Here is a 4,731-nt window from a genome sequence, read left to right as displayed (position 1 = left end):
GATTGGTTCTGTACTTTATTTAACTGCGAGTAGGCCTGATATTTTATTTGCAGTAGGATTATGTGATAGGTTTCAATCATCATCAAAAGAATCTCATTTAACTGCTGTAAAAAAGATTTTTCGTTGACTTGTTGGTACTACTGGTCTTGACATTTGGTATAACAAATGTTCTCATTTTGATTTTGTAGATTACTATGATGGTGATTATGTCGAGGATAAGATCGAAAGAAAAATCACAAGAGGTGCATGTCAGTTGTTAGGAGAAGCATTAATAAGTTGGTCATGCAGAAAGCAAAACACAATTGCTCTATCAACCACTGAAGTTGAATATCTCTCAGCAGCAAATTGTTGCTCCCAAGTTTTATGGATTAAAAATAAACCTGAATACTTTTCAGTAAGATACTCTCATATTCCAATTTATTGTGATAAAACTAGTGCCATTAATTTGTCAAAAAATCCTATTCAGCATTCCATATCCAAATATATTGAAATAAAATATCATTTTATTAGGGATCATGTAAATAAAAAGAAAATTGAATTAATCTTTGTTGATACAAAGAATCAGTTAGCTGACATATTTACAAAGGCTCTTATTGAAGAAAATTTTAATTCAAAAATCCCACTCATAATCATTAAAAACTGATAATCATTAAAAACTGATAATTCATCAAAAATCCCACTCATAATCATTAAAAACTGAAACTAGATCATTCTAGTCATAACAGAGAACATTCTCCGTTCAAGTTTGTTTTAACAAACGTCTTAAAAGCATTCTTCGTTTCTTTACACGAAGAAAATTCAAAAATAAGCTTTTAAACCTGTATCGTCTGCCACTCATCAAAAAGTAACGGCTACCCTTGCTATTATTGCCACATTATCTCCACTATCATCTTTCCCAATAATGTCTGCCCAATCAATCAAATCCCACGCGTGGCACTCTCTCATATCACAAACCACCTGCAAAAGTTCAAAACCATTCATCTTTTTCCACTAAACAACATCTTCAAACTTTTTCTGAAAAAGTTCATCTCTCTATCTCCTTCATCCTCACCTATCATTCTCTTAACAATGGCTCGTACCAAGGTAGCTACACGCAAGAACCCTATGTCAAGAACACCATCATCGTCTCCTTCACCATCACCAACCCGTTCACCATCACCTTCACCCAGACCAACACCTCCACACTCGTCTTCACAAATGGATTTTTTGAAACAAGCTTAATGAAAAAGGAGAAGTGGTTAGAAACAAGGCAAAACTTGTTGCATAAGGCTATAGTCAACAAGAAAGCATTGATTACAATGAGACATTTGTTCTAGTGGCCAGGTTAGAAGTTATTTGTATCATACTCTATTTTACTACTTATAATAACATTGAATTATTTCAAATGGATGTTAATAGTGAATTTCTAAATATATATATAAGTGAAGAAGTCTATGTTAAACAACCAATAGGTTTTGAAAGTTCTGAATTTCCAGACCATGTATTTAAACTTAGGAAATCATTGTATGGTCTAAAACAAGCACATAGGGCATGATATGACAAACTAAGTAACTTCTTACTTAAAAATAATTTTGAAAGAGGACAAGTAGACAACACCCTGTTTAGAAAATCAATAAGAGATGACATTCTTATCATTCAAATTTATGTTTATGACTTTATTTTTGGATCCACTAATGGCACTCTTTATCAAGAATTTGCTAAGTTGGCGCATCTTAGATTTCAAATGAGTATGATGGGAGAACTTAAGTTCTTCTTGGGGATACAAATTCAGCAAAGTCAAAAAGGCATATACATTCATCAAACCAAATATACAAAAGAGCTTCTCAAGAAGTTTAAAATGAATGATTGTAAACCTATGGCTACACCAATGCATCCTACCTGTTCATTTGAAAATGATGAATTAGGCGAATAGGCTGACTAGAAAACAAATAGAGGAATGAAATGATCACTGTTTACGTTACTACTTCTAGACCTGATATTATGTTTAATGTGTGTGAGTGTGCAAGATTTCAGGATGATCCAATGGAATCTCATTTAACTGTTGTTAAGAGGATCCTTATATACTTAAAAGGTACTACAAACATTAGCTTGTTCTACAAGAAATCTACTAAGTACAAATTAAGTGGTTATTGTGATGTTGATTATGCTGGAGACAAACTTGAGAGAGAAATCATATTGGAAATTTCTCATTTCTTGGTGAGAACTTAATCTCATAGTCAAGTAAGAGACAAAACACAATTGAAATATCAACAACAAAGGTTGAGTACATTTCAGCAGCTAGTTATAGTTGTCAAGGTTATGGATGAAACACCAACAAGAAGATTACAAGATTCTTGAGCGTAACATTCTCATTTTATGTGACAACACTTCTGCCATTTGCCTAACCAAGAATCCAATCCTACATTCTAGAGTCAAACACATCGAAATCAAAACATCACTTCATTTGGGACTTTGTTCAAAAAGGAGTACTAAATATCCAGTTTGCAGACACTCACCAATGGTTTGACATATTCACCAAATCACTAGCTGAAGATAGATTTAACTTCGTTAGGAAAAATTTAAACCTTAATTTTATACCTAAATGATGTTGTATCAAACTTAGAGTAGTTTAGATTCATACTAGGATCAATTTTATGTTCTGTTCATATTAGACTATGTTTTTATGTTCTATTCATTCTATTAAAAAAAAATTCAAGTCTTTTTGTCTAATAACAAAAATGGGAGAATTATATTTTAGAATAATAATGTAGGGAGATAATGAAAAAATTATTTGGACTTAGGGGGAGCCTTGAGTCGGGGGGAATCGAGTAATAAAAGAAGAATTTTTATACAAAATACAATTTTGTCATCATAAAAAAGAGGGAGATTCTTGGAAACCAAGTTGATTTTACACTTATAGTTTTGATGTTAACAAAAGTATTTTATAGAACAATAAATTTGAATTAATGGTTTCATTAAATATGCAAAAATTAGAAGAAGAAAATCAGATGAAGGTATTAGAGGAAACAACCAAAGGAAACGACTAGAGGAAAGTCACTAGAGAAAGTGATCAGACGAACACAAAGTATATGCGTCTGCATTTGAAAGTAACGTGCTTCTGAAGGTTAAAAAGATTGCCACTAATGTATGAGTATGAAGTTTGGGTCTAATGTTTGGGTGAAGATTAGGTTTGATAATTAGGTCTGAAGACTAGCTTTGAAACTGAGTCTAAAGACTACCTCTGATGCCCTTGCATGTCTATAATGTGCAGAAACTCAACATGCATATGCAGAGTTCATAACAAGGTATAATTAACTTTGAAGAGATTGTTCATATCATAAATTCAAAGCTCAATATCTTTTGGTCAAAATGGTGTAACATAAATTCAAATATTCGTGTTTTTGAAGACAATTTAAAATAAGATTTAATTCAAATTTATAAATGAAGAAAATATTTGACCAAGTTGAAAAGAATATGGTCAAGATTTGAAAAAAATATGATAAAGATCTTATCAATAAGAAGATATGAATTATTTACAAGAAGATTTGATTAAGATTTATCTACAAGAAGATATGAATTGTTTACAAGAAGATTTTATCAACATTTATCAACAAGAAGATATGAATTATTTACAAGAAGATTTGATCAAGATTTATCACAAGAAGATATGAATTATTTACACGAAGATTTGATCAAGATTTATCTACAAGAAGATATGAATTATTTAGAAGAAGAGTTGATCAAAATCAACAAGAAGATATTAATTATTTATAAGAAGATATGCTCAAGAATTGTTAAGAAGAAATACTCACAAGAAGATACATTTATTATTTGCAAAGATATGATTCAAATTTTGCAAGAACAAAGGAGAAATCCTAACCTATTCTATAAATAGATACTCAAGGTTGAAGAAGAAAATAAGAGAACTCACAAACACAAAAATTCCTAAGTCAATAGAGTTCATAAGGTTAAGGTCTAGAGAAACACTTGCTCAAAAGAATTCTTAAGTCATTAGTGTGAGAGTCATTGTTACAATCAACTTTGTATAAGCAAACTAATTTGTTCCCAACTCTTGTATCCCAGCCCGATATGTGGCTTTCGTGTTCCTCAAGATCTCTTTAGATTTTTAGGTTGTGTTGAGAAGACTTAATTAGCTTGTAGAGTCAATGTGTTTTTGTTTATCAAAAAGTTTGTAGGTGTCAAGTTGTTTTGAGAAAATTGGCTAGTAGGGTTAGGTGTTGTGTAATTCAAGTTTTGAACTAGTGGATTAAATTCTTCTGAGTGAGGGGACTGGACGTAACTCAAGTTGGTGGTGAGTCAGGATAAATTCTTGTGTCACTTTAGTTATGCAATTTTTATTTTACTTTTGTCTCTGATCACTTAATCTAATTGCTACTACTTTTATTTTAAGTAAGTCACCAAATCAGAATTAATTTTAAACAAATTAACAAAAGAAATTTAACTTAATCAAACACAATTCAACTTCATTCTTGTGTTTGCACCTTCGATAAGCTCTTATAATACACAAACATTCAGATATAAGAAAACTGTTATGATATTTAGGATTATAATTATAATATATTTTCAAAATATAATTATAAAAACGTACTAAATTAAAAACACGCTTATAAACCATGCAATGGTGTATTATAAACATGTTAGATTATTTGATTGGATATTGATGTTTAAAAGTAAGTTTTTCACAATATATTAACAAACATTTAAGTGAATATTTGCAAATATATATATATA

Source organism: Cicer arietinum, chromosome 7 (assembly GCF_000331145.2).
Source record: "Cicer arietinum cultivar CDC Frontier isolate Library 1 chromosome 7, Cicar.CDCFrontier_v2.0, whole genome shotgun sequence".
Classification (NCBI taxonomy): Eukaryota; Viridiplantae; Streptophyta; class Magnoliopsida; order Fabales; family Fabaceae; genus Cicer; species Cicer arietinum.
The sequence above is the reverse complement of the archived record's forward strand: the minus strand, read 5'-3'. Positions refer to the sequence as shown.